At 37.3% G+C, this 18612-nt stretch overlaps 1 protein-coding gene across 3 annotated transcripts in view; it reads left to right on the top strand.

Annotated features, from left to right (window-relative positions):
* Positions 1 to 18612, top strand: part of phactr3a (phosphatase and actin regulator 3a) — a 45405-nt gene that overhangs the window by 1024 nt on the left and 25769 nt on the right. The window lies entirely within an intron of this gene.

Here is an 18612-nt window from a genome sequence, read left to right as displayed (position 1 = left end):
CTAAGGATAGCGATGCTTATAAGAAAATGAAGCCTCAGAAAATAAGGTACTAAAGCAGTCACTGGGGTGGTACCCCTTTAAAATGTACACCTTTGTACCTAAAGGGTGAAAATTGGGACCTCATTAGGACCTTTTTAAAGGGTACCGTCCCCGTGACAGCTCTGACTGTGTACTATTTTTGTATTCTTAGATGAATTTCATTTGTCTTTATTTGCATACCCTGATTATTCCAAAGCAAATTTACAATATTTATTCTCATTTCCTAAAAAAATAATTCACCCAGATGTAAAAGTCTTTTCATATTTAACTCACTGTCATGCCATCCCAGATGTATATGACTTCCAGATCAGTGCTTGTGACAAAGCACGCATGTGATAAGTCATCACGAGATGTGCAAGAACTAATGACATTCTGAGTTATACGTGCCACCTTATTTGAACTTACTGTGCTGATCTGTGTGTTTCTATGTGACATATTGATTGCTAAATAAGAACAAAATATCAATAATTTTCTCTTACAAATGTATCGTTTCACTTTATAAGACATTTATTATCCCACTTGAGTCATCTGGATTATTTAATTGATGAATGTTTGTGCTTTTTGGAAGTAATGACCCTCATAAGCAGATACTGTACTTAACATGATGGTATTTTATATAAAATGAATCATTTGTGTTTTAAGTCATATACATCTTGGGCCGTATTCACAAAGAATTTTAAGGCTAAAAGTAGCTCCTAACTGGCGAATTTAAGAGCAACTCCTAAAAATACTGGGCGTGTCACTCCTAAATTTAGGACTCCTAATTTTTTTCATTAAGAGTAATTCACAAAGCATTTTAGCCCTAAAAGTAGCACCTAAGTCTGGGACAGCTTAAAAGAAGTCAGGAGGACTCCTAACTCACTAAGACCTATTCACAAAGGATCTTAAAATGTCTTAGGTGCTGATCCTCCTTAACATGGACAGTTTCACCAACTCAAAAGCATTGCACATACTTAAAAGCACACTTTAATGTAAGCATATTGTTGCAACCCATTCTCACCAAAAGCGTACAAATGACACGCAGTGTGATTATCGTGCAATAGATACGCCAAATTCCGATTTTGCGTGCATATGATACGCCAGTCCTTCCCATTCACTTATATGGCGAATCGTTTCGTGACGTTTTATTTATTGTTTTCTCATTTGTTTTCTGTTTTTTTTTACCATTTTCGCTTGGGTTTAGGGTTAGAACAACTTTTTGTTATATAAAAATGACATCCTAACCCAAACCCCAACTCTAACCCCAACTCCAAGCGACCATGGCTTAAATATAGATAAAAACTTAGAGAAACCTGTATATTAAATAACCTGCTTAAACAAATGTGAAATCTAACCCTAAACCCAAGCGAAAATGGTTTAAAAAACAGAAAACAAATGAGAAAACAATAAATAAAACGTCACGAAACGATTCGCCATATAAGTGAATGGGAAGGACTGGCGTATCATATGCACGCAAAATCGGAATTTGGCGTATCTATTGCACGATAATCACACTGCGTGTCATTTGTACGCATCTTGGTGATAACATTTGTTTCATAATTCATTACATTTATGGCAAGCAGGAAGTTTTTTAGAATTACATGAAACAATAATGAAATTAAATATTTAATATTATAGGCATACCTGTTGCCATGCTAGTCTGTTTAAAGGCTGCAATCTCAACCCTCTACTGCGATTGTAATGCATACCACCGCCTCTCGCAGTTGTCCGGGGTCCGCGACACAAGCGGGAATGCTGCATTGATCTGCAACAAATCCTCTCTCATCAGTAATGCGCGGGTTGATCCGAAATGAGCGGATGCCTGAGGTCACCCGCGGATTTTTTGCGGTCCGACTTGCGGGCGGGTTAGTTGAAAACGTTGGTCGGGTGCCGGTTGTTTTGTACATTGACCCGCGCATCATTGTCTCGCATGTCTCACGCTTAGTTTTGCTTGATATCTCAGTGCCGAATTTCCCTTTTATTACGTTTCTTTTTTCCAGCACCAACTGGGACAGCAGCAGTAACTGATCCTGCATCCAGTTGGGCTTTCTTTTGCGTTTTGGCGAGTTCATAATCCACCGTCATTTATTTATTAGCCTATAGGATTCTTCAATATGGGCAACATTTCCTTGCTTTAAGTAGTCTATTTAGGCTAATAGGATGTCAATTAATCAAGCAAGTGTTAATGCAATGTCGTTTTTTATTATTAGGCAATTGGCGGTTTTCATTTGGGTATTAGGCTACCTTGATTTAATTTAATTTCATTCACAATTTTTCTTTAATATATGCATTTCGATGGCATTACTTTTATTATTTTGTATAGGACACAGACATATTTCGATATTGTAATTCCATGATTTGGTGCGTCTGTGTTATGTTACGCATGACAGCCCTGTCATCTAACAACCAATCACCGTGGTCATTGCGAGGCAGCTCGTGCATGAGAATTGACGTCATCCGTAGCAACGAAGACTCACTCTTAGTTTAGGAGTTATAATTTTTCCTTACTAAAAGTAGGTCTGAAAGGCGTTGTGAATAACTTTTAAGAGAAAACTCCTAGCTAAAATCTTTTAGTGCGATTTAGGAGTACTCTTAGTGGTAAGATAAAATGCTTTGTGAATACGGCCCCTTGACATTAGGGCGGATAAACTATAAGTGAATTTTCATATTTGGTTGACCTATTCCTTTCATTTATTTCCATTTAGATATGAAACAAACATAACATTAAACCTGAAAATATTTTAGCTGTAGCTGACAGGAGCTTTTGAGTGTGACCGATGAATTAAAGATGTGTCATTAATACTGCTCATTCCTTGCAAAACAATAAAAAAAATAGCAATCGATCCGTTTTGATCTAAAAGTCAAGCCTGTTGTGATAAGGGCAATTTTAACAAAAAATCTCTGCGGTGTTTATTTCGGAAGTGATTGGTTAATTCTATAGGGTCTGCGGTTTTATCACGGCTGTGTCACCAATCAATGATGAAGTGTCATGTTAACCTTTCCTTTTTCTAGTAATGGAAAAGATCAGATTTAAAGGGCCCATATTATACAAAATCCACTTTTACAAGATGTTTGTAAATAAATGTGTTGGCAGTGTGTGAACACAACAAAAAAATCCCACTTTTTTAATTACCATTAAACCAAAGCAGTCTCATAAGACATGCTATTTTGATTCTCTTGTTAATGTGACATCACACTGATGAAGTCTCGCCCATAGCCACTGACTGACTGGTTAATTATACCCCAAAGCTTTTACAAATGTGTTTGTTAACACGTAGTAGCACTAATGCGGCTAAAGATACTATTGTCCCAGACTGTATTCAGAATAATCAGATCTATTTCAACTGAAAGCACTCACTTACCAACGTAAGGGAGTGAGGAGGTAAAGCTTATTTGCATTTAAAGGTACACACATGATATATATATATATATATATATATATATATATATATATATATATAAAACACAATATAATAATATTTGCCCTGTAATGTGACATGCAGGTATGTAACTGTACCACACTTCTACTCGGTGTGAGTGTGATGTATGTGTTTACTATTTATTAGAAGTTTTTTTACGCCTTAAATACATAAGGAATAATTGACGACGGGCCTATTTTTAAAGAGCACCTATTTCATTGCCAAAAAACAACGTATGTGTTTGCGTGGTTTATGGTTAAAAAACACATTATTTTCCACATACCATACATTTTTGTAGCTCCAGATTTCACTCTCTTCCTGAAACGCACAGATTTGAAAAGAGCCGTGTCCCTGATTGGCCAGCTAATCTCTACGTTGTGATTGGCCGGAATACCTCTGACGTCAGCTGGAAATGTGAGGCCCCTTACCATGTTTGAATGATTCGCTCACAATGCAATGCTAATAGAAGTTAACTTAGTCAGAAGCGGGAGGAATTATGATAATGTCGGTCTTGTCTACATCACCAATCCCAGGAAGTAAACTGTTGCCTACAATCCGTGCGTTTGTTGTAGTCCAAGAAAAGAGATTTACGTTGGAGACGATTACTCGCGTCATCGTTTACTTTGGGATTTGTACCTTTTGCATATCATTAACATGTACTAATACACACTTACACACCCAAGGAAATGAAAAACGTGAATCGGACAATAGGTGCCCTGCGGTTTACAGAAAAATAATCAACACCCATGGAATGGAACATTTCTCATCCAATCAGAAAAAAGCATTCAATAGGCCCGTGGTATAAAGAGGAGATATATTTCAAGATGAACCATGGGAATTAGCTTAGAGACAGAAATAAAGGCAGAAATAAAGAGAGAGAGAGTAATGAAGTCTGGTGTGGTTTACTAATGATTTCTGATACTCATCGTATAAAGCTTGTGGTAGGTGTTGTGGGTAATGGTTCTCCTGGTCCTCCTAGGACCATTTTCATCATTAATGAAAACGATGAATGATATGTGGTTGTCTTTCATGCACACCATATCTGAAAAAGACTGCAACATCACGCTTTCTGAAAGCTGTACCTCCAAAAACTCAAACAGATGTGCCTGTTAACACTTTGGATTGTGTTAGATTGATGCTGTTTTTGGGCCTTCATTCTACATAAGATGACTTATAATTGCTATGTTATCCCAGTGTGAACCGGTATGGAAAACATTTAACCTTGTTATGGATGAAATTGCTCAACTTAATTGTGACTCTGCCTGTGAAATGTAATGTTTTCTACATAAAATTATCCTGCATAATGAACAGTCCGTGAAAATCTAACTTTGATATCTTTAATATTGACTTAGTCATGTCAAAGATTGAAATCAATGAGTTAAAAATTCAAACTTTGATACTCCCAATCTCATATTTTGGCTCAGAGTTGAGTTATCATGTAAAACTATTCCACATATGTTAATTAACTGCCTTAAAATTTTAAATATGATGCAGGGAGATATAAAAGTATAAATGTGAACCTACTCTATCATCATATAACAGTGTAGCAAATATGTTGATTATTATGACACTGTCATGAGAATCTATGATGCAGCACATGCCCCCTGACACATCACACCTCTTAACACATTTAAACTTACTTCACAGTTTCCATGATCTTCCTGCCCCTGAAAATCGGATGAAAATTGACTCTTATAAAAGTCTTACTTGTATTGTAATTTTGAAGCACTTACAATTTAAAGCGACATCATTAGTTGTGTTGACTGAGCTTTTTAAGTTTTATTTATCCACTTTAAATGGGAAAGTAGACACTGGGTATTTCAAGGAAAATCTGGCTATTGCTATATTTTGCTGAGCTATATTCGTAACGCATATCATTACATCGGGGGGGGTTTGTGTAAAGGGCGTCTTTCTGAGGTTGCCTATGACTCATCAGCTTCTCTTGTACTGGCTGGTGTGAGCATTTGTTCACCAGCCTGGGTGTAGTGCCAAAAAAAGTGTCTATGAAAAGGTCTAGCCCATGCATAAATGTCCCTGATATTTCTGTGTTATACATTCTCTGTGTCTTTGGTAGGATTTGCATAAGATATTGTTCATTTCGACTGACTGTGATTGTATTGGATCAGAATTAATTCTTGTACATTAAGGGCCCTATTTAAATGATCTAAGCGGCGCATAGTCTAAAGCGCACTGCGCAAGTTCACTTAGGGTGTGTCCGAATCCACTTTTTCATTAACTGTTTTCTTAATAAGTAATGGGTGCGTTTTGGGCGTAAACCAATGAGAGTCTCATCTCCCATTCCCTTTAAAAGCCAGTTGCGCTCGCACCATGGCGGATTCCCAATTTACATGGCCGAATTTGTAAGCAGAAAACTGTAAGCGGAGGAAGAAGACCACCAGTTTAAGATTGATGTTATAAAAATTGAGTTGTGTTTTATTTATTGAAATGCTTATTTTTGTAATTAAAGCTTTGGTTCTCATTATTTCAGTCATGAAGTAATAATGAGAAACATATGATGCATTATCACTGTAATATCAAAAAGTTTTTTATAAGAATAATTTACGAATATACAAAAAAAGATGTTTGCATAAGTAAAAATACTTTATTTGTAACAAGCAGGAGATAAAGATTTTACAAACGCGTCTGGAGCAGTATTGGGGGTAACGCATTACAAGTAACGTGCATTACGTAATAATATTACTTTTCTGAAGTAACCAGTAAAGTAACGCATTACTTTTTAAATGTACACATTAATATTTGAATTACTTTTTTAAAAAAGTAATGCAAGTTAGTTTTTTTGTTTCATTAATTCTACTACTAATTATAATTTAATTCGTTTAACATAATTCGAAAACATTATGCACTCTATGCGTACACGCCTGTGTGGAAACTGTTGAGTAAGAAACTGAGATGGCAGGCAAGAGCTCGACATTTATGCAATTTCTGAATGCAGAACTTTTCAGTCATAAAAAACACCTGCAAGCCCTGAAAGAGATCAAACCTCAGCCAAGAAAAAGTAACGCAAAAGTAACTAAAAAGTAACGTAAGCATTACTTTCCATGAAAAGTAACTAAGTAACGCAATTAGTTTCTTTTTAGGGAGTAACTTAATATTGTAATGCATTACTTTTAAAAGTAACTTTCCCCAACATTGGTCTGGAGTGCCGTTTCAGCACTGGGAAAGTGCCGTGAGTATTTTGAAAAATATTACCAAAAAATAAAATTCTCACATCATTTACTCACTCTCATGTTGTTACAAACCTGTATAAATGTCATAGATGTATAGATGTAACTACTCATGTAACAGTCTTTAAATAGGGAAAACATGGAAGTGTTTGGTGGCTTCTAAATTCACCCCTGTTTGGATCCTAAGGAATGAATGGGGCTATGCTAAATGCTAACACATTCACGACGCGCTGTGCAAAGATTAAAAGTGCATGCATTGAAAAAAAGATAGGGATGTATAAATTTATCTAAGTTGAGGTAAGAACATAGTAAAATATTGAAAAACGGTGGTGTTTTCCTTTAAATTATCCAAATGACTCCAGTGGGAACATAAATATCTGCTAAGTGAAACAATGTAGTTGTGAGAGAAAACAATAAATATTTTGAGCTTGATAAGTGATCAGTCTGTTGGGTTTTAATGAAAACACATTAATCAGCATGCTCAAATTCAAATATGGCATTGTGTCAATAACGTTGAATCTTATAGACCCCTTCAAGGTTTGTAAACATTGAATGACTATCGGGTGCGTGCGCAGCATGGGGTCAAACTGTTCATACAATCGAGGCTTTAAAATTTAATCTAACAGGGCTGAAAAATGATGACTTACCTCAAATGAAGTGAGCCATACAATCACAAGCCTCTTTGATATTTGTATTGTTCCAGTCTGCACGTTAATAGCTTGCAGCCGCAGATGTTGTATTTTTTTGTTTTTGAGATTCTGCATGAATCGCGAAAACTTAACGGAAGATCTGGCGCGATTTTCAGAGCCCACGACGCAAGTAGGCATTTTTACGATACCGAATAACACGCAACTCAATCTGCTGTAATTACTTTTCTGACCCCGACATGCGCAGTGGGAACCGCCTGTGACGTGAACCGTGAATGGGTCTATTGGTTCTTGCATGTCTCTTGATGAAACGCGTATATGACAGCGAGTCACGAAATGTGAGAACCTATGCGATTCAACTTTATTGACACTGAATTGGCAATTTATTGGATAGTTTTCATTTGTGAGTGAACTGATAGTTTAAAGGGCCAATATTATGCACATTTTACAAGATGTAATATAAGTCCCCGGTGTCCCTATGTGTCTGTGAAGTTTCAGATCAAAATACCCCACATATCATTTGCTATAGCATGTCCAAAATGATCCTGTTTGGGCAAAAAAGGGCTGTTTTTGTGTGTGTACCTTTATATGCAAATGAGCTACATCTCCTCACTTGCTTACCAACAGACAGTGAGCGCTTTTGGTTAAAAATAAATCTGATTTCTACAGTCTAGGACCTTAGTATTAGCCGCAACAAACATATTTAGAAAAGCTTTGAGTAAAATTAAGCAGTCAGTCAGTGGCTGTGGGTGGGGCTTTGTTTGTGTGACATCACATTAACAAGAGAATCAAAACAGCATGTTTAATGAGACTGCTTTGGTTTATTTTGTGGTGGTTGTGTTCACACACTGCCAATACACATTTATGTCCAAACACCTTGTAAAAGTGGATTTTGAATAATAAAAGCAGTATCAATGTTTCACTCAATGTTATGCCACTTTCATTGTTGTTCCATACATCCTTCATGCTTATTCTAAGAGCTTTTTAGAATAACCAATACAAATCAGTGTCATGATTCTGGGATTATGCAGGCAGTTGCCATGTTATTACTTTTATAGATATATATATACATAGATGCTTCATTAGCTGTGGTTTCTATGGGTCGCTATGCATAAGTGAACAGCCATATTGGAGTGGTCCAAGGCGGTACGTAAGCCAGTGTTGGCAAGTCATTTTGTTATCCGCAGAATAGGATTACATTAAAACGTGTATTGTTTTCTCCAGCGGGTTAAACATGGAAAGATTTTGCTCATTGTCTGTTAATAATATTAAGATAAGATTCTTCATTTATGAAAATAGACTTTTTGGTATTTGGGCTTAGGGCATTGCTAGATTTGTTTGGATATTCGGTTGGTATTGTAACGCGAATCTGGCAACACCGCCGAGCCAGTCTGTGAACATTCGAGAGCAAGCTGACAGTGCGCTTCTAACTGTAGTTATATGCATGCATGTTAATCACATTTTTTCTGTGCTGTTGTGTAGACCCAAACATTATAATTGTTACACTAACACAATACACCAAGACGAAAGGATTAGATAACACGACATTAAAGGGTTACTAAGTTTAAAAACCTGTTATATTAAGTTAATACATTTACAAAAACAACACATTCAAACCTGTGAAAGATAATCCCATTTGTTCAGCTACTGTATATAAATCTCTGCTGAGGGTGCACAACGTTATGGTATCCAAAACATAGAGATCATATGAGGCATCTATATGTACTATATCTATGGTTACAATGGCATGCTATGGTGTTCAGGGCGATTGCTGGGATGTTGCCAGGTAGTTGCCATAGTGTTCTAGGTTGTGGGTTACTAATGCAAGTAAAAAGAGCCATTTTCTTTATGAAAATCTGGTTTACCGTAGTTATGGCCTCGGGTCCCTCCTTTAATGTAAGTCTTCATTCAATTTACTCAATTTTTTAAGGTAAGTGGTTCCAATCAATTAATTTAAGCTACATTTAAACAAAAAAGATTAGTAAAGTAAAATAAATTAAAAAACTTTGTTTAAATGTAGCTTAAATAAATTGATTTATTACAACCACTTACCTTAATAAAATTTAGTAAATTGAATGAATCATTTTTTTTTTCAGTGTATAGGATGTTTTGCCTGATTTATTATCCACCAGTCAAAACTATTAGCCATGGTTTAAGGTATCATGTGTCTCAGGTAAGTGATGCCTTTAGCACAAACATGTGGGAAGTTTCTTCAAATCTCTGACCCTGAGCAAAGATAAGAGTGATGTTGGCATATGTCAGTTTTTGTGATAATGTCTCTTCCTTTAAAAAATCCTTTCGGTGTCACTCCTGCTTGAGATTTTCTGTCTTCTGAACAGACTGAGGTAGCACAGTATAGCATACAAGAGCAGATGAGACCTGACCTTGTCAAGAACAGTTCACTGGCTCCCGGCTCTCCTCGGGCGTGAAAACTGAACACAACAACAAGCTCAACGGCCTCTTGAGAGATAATACAGAAAGCAGTTTAGACGTTTGGCAGCGTGTCTTTTTTTAGCTTTGTATGTGTCTGGCGAAATCGGAAATGTTTAAGAATTTCATGTGTGTGCGAAAGAAGAGAAACAGGGATGTTGTGGTCATGATCACAAAGTCAGTGGAATAGCTACAACAAATCTCTGAGTAGACTGATGCAGTGAGAATTCATTTTTCTGAAGCAAAACGATATGAGAGAAAACTATTCCTATTTTGAGCTTTTCAGCGATCGATACATTGTGTATTTCTGTACACATAGAAATCAGCTGACTTTATAGTTCTGCGTATAACCTACCACATAGCCTCTACGCCATAGGCTACGCGTTAGATTTCATTCATACTTCTCTGTCGTTGTCAGCTAGTAGGTAATATCCGTGGGCATGTTACAGTATCACGGCAAAAGCTTGTTGTTTGAGAAGCATCAGCAGTGATTGAGGTAAACAGACATCACTTTTGTTGCAGCTTGAGTTGTTAACTCTTTCACCGCCAGCGTTTTTAAAAAAAGTTGGCAGCCAGCGCCAGCGTTTTTCATGATTTTCACCAAAGTTTAATGCCTTCCAGAAAATGTTCTTCTTTAAATATATAAACATACAATATACCAAATGACAGAACAGACCCTCTGCTTTCAAACAAAAAAAACCGTTTCATCCTACCTTTAGTGGTTCTTTTGCAATCAGCTTTTGAATATGGGTAGGTTTTTGCAAAAACACCATATTTTGAGCAAAAATCAGAAATAATTCCATTTTTATGACGGACTTTTCATAGAGATCCGATTCAGAGCGATCTTTAAAACAGACACGGACATGCAGCAGCTTGGCATAGGGCAATAATTCCGGTTTAAAAAAGTTGCGGAAGGGCGCCACCTGGTGGATAATAGCGGTATTGCGGAAAGACGGAATATCTCGTCATTGGCGGGGAAGCGTTTTCTCTTAATTGACGAGAAATCTCGTCAATGGCGGGGAAAGAGTTAAAGAGAAACTAAACCCCAAACCAACTTTTTTTAGTTAATGATCTGTAAGAATGGGGCTTTATTAGTGCTGTTCATTGATTTGAGTAACTTTTTTGACATTTGGGTATAAAGTGTTTCAATGCTACAATATAAGGTTAAAAAACGTCTGAGTGCTGCCCTCTTCAGGTTGAACGGTGGGTACTGCAATTGAATTTTCCTGTTGGGTGTTGCGGTACTGCGTAATGTAAGGTACGATCCTAGTAAGCAGGTTCAAGCTCACCACACCCTTGTTAAGATCTCACCACACACTTGGTACAAGCTCAGTTCGTCCCATCTATCTCTGTTGGGGTCTGCACACTTTTCTTGCATTTTTCAAATATTGCCAGTGGGTGGAGTCAGGCTTTAACCAGGGGCTTAGTTATTCTTTAAATATAGCTACTCAACTTGATCCATCTTTGTTTTTACCGTCCTAAAGCCGGCTTTCCACTGCACACGACATACGGAAACGACAGTCGGAGTTCTCCCCCTAGTGGCAGTCGTAATGAAGTTTCAGTTTAATCGTATGGGAGAGAAGCTCATTCCAGCGCAGGAGGCTTCATGTTTACCATGTTGAATAAATAAATGAATGCAAATGAATGAAACAATAAACAGCTATGCATATATGACAAAGATTGTCAATATTTTTTGGAGAAAACATATGAAGACAAGATTAAAATAATAACATACACAAATTAAATTAATAATGTATTTATTATCAGTAATCAAAAGTTTTTTTAAAGGATTCAAGTGTTACTAATAAAGTTAAACAAAAAGGATTAATCATTTTTACCTCACACACAGTTTATGATTGGAATACAATGAAATACATCACTTACGGTCGGCATATCGCATGCGGTTTAGTCGCACAAGTTCAAATTTTTTTACGGATCCAACGCTCAAAACGGATCCGATATTTACGCATCCGCAGATGGTCGGCACTTCATGCAGCCCCTTTGTGACTCTCCATAGGAAATTAATGACTTCCGGTTTAACGGCCGTCGTTTGTCGTGTGCAGTGGGAAGGCGGCTAAAAGCAGAAAAATGCCTGAGGAATGCGACACAAATTCTTTTTTTACCTGACGGGTGGGGCTTTAGCAGACAAATCAGAATGCTTGATAGAAACCACAACACAGCAGTAAGCACTATACGTTACTTCTTACATGTACTTCTGCATACGAACTACTACTACTATAGCGCAGACCGATCGGCCAATGACATCATTGCGAAGGCGATTCGAAAGTAATTCTTTCTGGATAGTTTTATGTCATACGCCGATCCATCTGCGCAGTGCCACATGAAGTCAAACACACCTTTGGTTTCTATGGTAGAAAAAGCAGAAACTGAGGATAACCTGGACATGACACACTTGACAAGTGACCCAATGATGAGGGGTGAATATTTTTGCAAATAGATCCCTTAAAAGTTTGTAAACATTGCAATGTCTCCTGGTGGGCGGGGCTTAGCTGAAGGCAAAATTAGGCGCAGACGTAATGTTGACAAGCATAAGCTAGCACGTTTTAGGAGGAATTTATTAAACATGGATGCAAAGGAAGGTTCGGAACTGATTTTTTGTAGACATTTTATTGCAAAAATATTACACATTGTGCCTTTAACAAAAACGCACTTCTCCTATTTAAGGAAATAGGACTTGGTATTATATGACTGAAATAGGCATTGCAAATACTGTATGGTCATCGTAAGGGTTTTAATAAATTTAAGAGTGAATGTTTGGTCAGTGAATCCTCATCGTTGTACTCTCTTGTAACGCACAGTCAACAGATTTGAGTATCTTGGCTCGGTGCTTGAAGTCGTTTTTGCTGACTATTTGGATGAGGAAATATAGTTAATATTGAACAAGCAATGAGCAACGATATTGGAAAGAGCAGTTCACCTTCAGCATGCCTCAACCGTCTGAAATATTTCAGAAACCTCATTTGCCATTCATAAGCTCCCGTGCAACTGCCACAGACGGAGACGTCGCTCAACTGAACCGGAGTTTATTGTACAGTGTGCGATTCAGTGAATTTTAGAGCCGCTCGTTGATACGAACTTACATAAGTGTCTGCTTGTATTAAACGCTAAGAGAAACCATGACTGTAACGCAGGATGGAGTCAGGGGAGTATAGAGGAATAGAGAGATTGAGTAGGAGGGAGCGGAGGGGGATGGGAGGTGGAAAATAAAACAATGGGGAGACGCACAGGTTGAAAACAAGTTAAGTGACTCACCAGAGAGTCAATGTAGATTCATTAAAGAGCAAATATAAGTTTAGCCGTACTCGCTGCAACATCAGGCTTTATTTCTAAACCGGGACTAACAGGCTTGCATCAGAGCCAAATCAGTTATTTTGTGATGTGTTTGTAATGCATTTGTCATTTTGTGATACATGTATTATATATACCACTGTATATATTGTTAAAGATGATATGTGACCCTGTCTGTGAAATCCAGTATGAAGTCTTTTAATTTTACAGACCCAGGTTGGGTATTATTAACAGTAATGCTACTGGTTCAATTTATATGTCAAGTTATGTTAAGAAGGGGGACCAAGGATAAAAGTTTGGTGCTATATTAAGTTATCATTGTGTTTCTCAACCAGGGGACACTATAGGGGCCCTCAATAAACCTCTATGGGTTCTCAAAATGGCTGAAAATAAAATAAAATATAACAAAACAAGCATTAAGTAAGGGATAATGTATATACATGTCATGTATATATATATATATTTTTTTGGGGTCCTTCCAACGGTCAGACATGTATTTAGCATTGAGTCTAGAGAAAATGTAAAGGTATTTTAATGTTTATTTTTAAAATATAAGGCATAGTGCTAGGCCTAACATCCATACGCAGCACAAAAGTCCGGCAACGTCCATGAATTCGAAGTTCAGGCGGAGATAGCAGCGTTACCTAGCTACTTCCTATGACAAGACCTCTGTTCCAAGATGGCGGCGGTTTTGACGCATACTTAGAACACAAAGGCGACATCTAGATCGCTTTATGCAAATAACCTAGTGCGAGCCAGCCAATTACGTTTAAGCAAGAAGGAGCATGTGTTGCGGCCACTGTGATTGGCTGTTGGCAAGCCTTCCGTCAAGTGTTAACGTTTTCGCTCCGTGTGAATGTACCGTAAGGGTTTCAGCACCATGGAGAGCAGCACAGAGGCCTGTAAGCTTACAGAGAGACCAAGCAGAGACTCGGATAATACAGTCTAAAAAATAACCATGTAAAGTTTCCCCAACTTCTCTCCTGTGGCTCTTATGGCTTTAATTAATGTCTTCCCCTGCTTTTTATTGCTTTCTGGGTTTGAATCTATTCCAGGCTGAGTTAGTGAGACAGTGTTTTTGTAAGCTTGAGGTACAACATTAATCAAGTTAATCTGAGTTTGCCTGTTTACTGGTGTCTGCATTCACTGTGGTGATAAATTGAACTATGTTTGGATCGAGAGGCAGACCACCTGATTTTAGTTCATTTAAGGTCCCCCCGTGGTGAAAATCAAGTTTTTATTGTTGTTTATATGTCTGTGTGGTGTTTTTAATATGATTCAAGAAAACCATGTGCAAATTCATCATTTAACATCATTGCTAAGTATCTTCTGTATAAAAGTATAAAAGTTTTTTCATAGTTTTCTAACCGATAAAGCAACCAATCGACGAGTAGATCAGTTGTTCGAGATATGTATGGATGCATAGACTCGGTGCTGGCAAGATCGCTGCACTGCTGCTTCAGCTCTACTTCTGTGTGTCTGAAACTGTCAAATGCAGCATCTATGTACATATATATCTATGGTCAAAGCTAGTGTGATTGAGTGGAGGCGGGAATTAATTAGAATATTCATATCTGTTCTCCGAGCTGTGCGAATAAAGAGAGACGCAGAGAATAATTTGTAAATGCATAGATCCGCGTATACTAAATAAGGCAAGGGTGTAGAGTTGCTGTTGTTTTATTCTGGATAAGTTACTAGATAAGGAATAAAATATAAACCTTAAAGGTGCCAAAGAATGCATGATACAATATGTAACATTGTTCTCTGATATCTACATAGCAACTATGAGGCTTTATTAGGTCAAAAATTATCCAGAAATATTTTTACATGTCCATTTACAACCCTAGAATGAAATGGTCTATTATAACCTTATTTGAAAGGGCTTATTTGATTGGCTATTTCTCAGAGTGGCTCATTTCAGTAGCTCTGTGTGTGTGTAAACCGACCTGGTGTTTGAGCCTGTATCAGACCAAGATACAGAATTTGAGGAATAATTAATTATTCAGCTATTGGCAATGGTCGTAGAGTGGTAAGTTTTCAGTTTGGTCCTGCAAAATGTAACTGTAACGTCAATAGAAGCATAGATATGTATAAAGGCTAGATGTCTCACCCGCGCTGCTGGCCAATTGAGTGGAACGTCCGCATTTTGGCGGCCATCTTACCACAGGGCGCTCGCTCACTCGTAGCATTGAGTTTTAATGATGCAGGTACTTTTAAATAACCATAACTTTTTTACCGATTTTCAAACGGTTTGGTTTGTTATAAACGTCAAAGATGTACCTATGACACTGCATACTTATACTAAAAAAAATTTAATGAAACATGTTAAAGCATCCAGAATTAAAACCACGTTAATAACGTTTGTAAAAAACCAAACCGTTTGAAAATCGGTAGAAAATTGAGCAAGTTATGGTCATTTAAAAGTACCTGCACCATTAAACTCAATGCTACGAGTGAGCGAGCTGTCTGAGGTAAGATGGCCGCCAGGTGATGACGTTAGAGACTCCGCCGTAAGACATCTAGCCTTTATACATATCTATGAATAGAAGAACCTTAGCCTAAATGCTAGCATATAGCATTAACTAGGAAATAGCGCTCACTCTGCAGTCACAACTTTTGTTTTTAGCATTGTAACAACATTGTTCTTAATTGAATGTGTAATTTAATGTTGGGGTGCAGATCTCGACTGTAAGGTCACAGTCGGTGTTATGTTGAGATCGGTCTGTTTTCCAGCGGTCTGTTGCATGGATGAGGTTTACATAAGAAGGAGGAAACAATCATGTTTGCGGCTAATGATATGTCATTACCATGTACAGAACTCTTATTATTTATCTATACCTAGGTAAACACAGTTTTACATTCTATGGCACCTTTAAAGGAATAGTCCATTTTCTTAAAAGAAAAATCCAGATTATTTTCTCACCACCATGTCATCCAAAATGTCGATGTCTTTTTTTTTTCAGTCCAGAAGAAATTATGTTTTTTGAGGAAAACAGTGCAGGATTTTTCTCATTTTAATAGACTTTAATGGACACCACCACTTAACACTTAACTCAATACTTAACAGTTTTTTTCAACTGAGTTTCAAAGGGCTCTAAACGATCCCAAACGAGGCATAAAGGTCTTATCTAGCAAAACGCTTGTCATTTTTGACAATAAAAATAACAAATATACACTTTTAAAGCACAACTTTTCGTCTAGGTCCGGTCCAGCGCGACCTAACGTAAATGCGTAGTGACGTAGGGAGGTCAGGTGTTTCATATATAAAACGCACATTTGCAGACCCTTGTAAACAATAAACTGACACAAAGACATTAATTAGTATCAGTTGACATACAACAACGTAGGAACGTTGTAAACACTGGGGCGGAGTTTTGCGTTCGTCCTCTGTGACCTCTTGACGTCATGACTATTGCGTGGGGTCACGCTGACGCATGATGACCGGATTTAAACGAAAAGTTGTGCTTTAAAAGTGTATATTTGTTATTTTTATTGTCAAAAATGACAATCGTTTTGCTAGATAAGGCCCTTGCCTCGTTTGGGATCATTTTTAGTCCTTTGAAACTCTGTTGAAAAAAACTGTTAAGTGTTGAGTTAAGTGTTAAGTGGTGGTGTCCATTAAAGTCCATTAAAATGAGAAAAATCCTGCAATGTTTTCCTCAAAAAACATAATTTCTTCTCGACTGAACAAAGAAAGACATCAACATTTTGGATGACATGGTGGTGAGTAAATTATCTGGATTTTTCTTTTAAGAAAATGGCATATTTAGGAGATTTTAGTTTTATTCAAGTTCTGATATTTATACCTCTGATGTTACAAGTACCAGGGTTTTTCCAGTGAACAAGGATTCCTGTCTTTTACTTTGTGTTGGTTTTAGACTCGATTATTTGAGTCGCTCCCTGTTGTTTCAAAGAATAGTGCAACAGCGAGCTCATCGAGTATAAACGGCAGTTAGCGGAGCCTCGCAGTGTGGAGCGAGGCGCAAGTATAAAGAAAGCTTAATGTTGTTCCTTCAGTCAATTTGAACCCAGCAAAAACAAACAGAAAATTTTAGAAAAAACAAGGCATCTGAACTAAATCTGTATGTTTTGTGTATGTTTGCTATACTGTGTGTAGAGCTGTAAATATTAATTATGTATTGTTCATATGTAGTCAGTTATAGCAGAATATGAATTCAGATAAAAAAAGACAACATTTTTCAGATTATCTTAAAATGATCATGAAGGTGAGCGCCAGAGGTGATTATATGAATATAAATGGATTATGAATAAAAATGGAGATTCCTAAAATATTAACCAGTCTAATATGGTCAAGGTTATTTGCCTCAGAGTGCATGTAGCCCCTATGGAATATCTAAGCAGACCTCCATAGCATTAAAAATTCAGTGATAAAAGCAGTATGACCTGAACTTCACCTATGATTGTGACATAAATCTAAAGCAACAATGATTAAACTGGTATTTTACATTTGTCCTACTCACAGATGCTTTCATCAAAGCAACTTAATGTGCATCACCATTTTTTTTTTAGTACTTTATGTGTGTACCCTTGGTGCGAACCCATTACCTTAGTTTGCTAATGCAATGTGCTACCAATTGAGCAACAGGAACACTAGGCTACTTAAACCCTAAATGATTAAAATTAGGGTTAAAAAAGTGAAATTTAGTTAGCATGAAAATTTGATCAAAGCTTGATGTTCAGTGGGTGTCTCAGCATTTCCAAAGCTGTTGTTACAGAAGGTCAGAGGTCTGTTTGATATAAAAAGGCAGAGCAGTTCGTATCTGACCGAAGCTATTGTTGCTATTCCTAAGCAACAGTGTCCAAAGCATAGATCTGTCTCAAGTCTTTTTAATCCTTATCTGAGACTTAGTGTGTTCCACTTTTAGTATCTCGAGGAGGCTACACCGCAGGCAGTTGTTTTCTGACAGATGGCTGCGCAGTCGTTGAGCCCGGGGGTAAACTATGGGGTATTCATTTTTCACCATGAACTACCTACTCTCATGAGCCACCATATTAGACTGTCTATGACAAAAGGGATTTTTCCCGTTGAAGGGTTAGTTCACTCAAAAATGACAAATTTATCATAAAGCACTTAATCGTGGGTCGTTCTAAAGCACCAAGTGCTACGATTGTCTTCAGAACACATTTTTAAATATTTTTGATGAAAACCGCGAGGCTTATGACTGTCCCATAGACTGCAGTTTGATTTACAATTTTTTCTCACAAAAGTTTCCAATGTGCCATCAATAGTTAAAAGCACAAGTTCAGTATTTTACACTTAAAGCCCTTTTTTCAGATTGTTTATGATGAAATAGAACGGTTTTGACTGAAATTTGGACATATGCTGCTGGCCCGAGAATTTTCGGGTGTTTGTTCTATCACCTCCCATCTCTACAATGGGTGTATAGGTGCACTGGAACAATCACCGAGTGGTCAGGGGTGTTCACTGATATGCTCACACAAAAATCGCTGCAAAAGATGCTTTCCAACAGTTGTTTTAGCATTCGTTGTAAACTTGTGGACCTATTTTTCCAAACGTCGCACACCCGTCTATTCTTCCGTTGAGAGCTTGAATAATAATCACTACAGCCCAGGTGGTGGCGA

Source organism: Paramisgurnus dabryanus, chromosome 21, assembly GCF_030506205.2.
Source record: "Paramisgurnus dabryanus chromosome 21, PD_genome_1.1, whole genome shotgun sequence".
NCBI lineage: Eukaryota > Metazoa > Chordata > Actinopteri > Cypriniformes > Cobitidae > Paramisgurnus > Paramisgurnus dabryanus.
The sequence above is the reverse complement of the archived record's forward strand: the minus strand, read 5'-3'. Positions and strand labels throughout refer to the sequence as shown.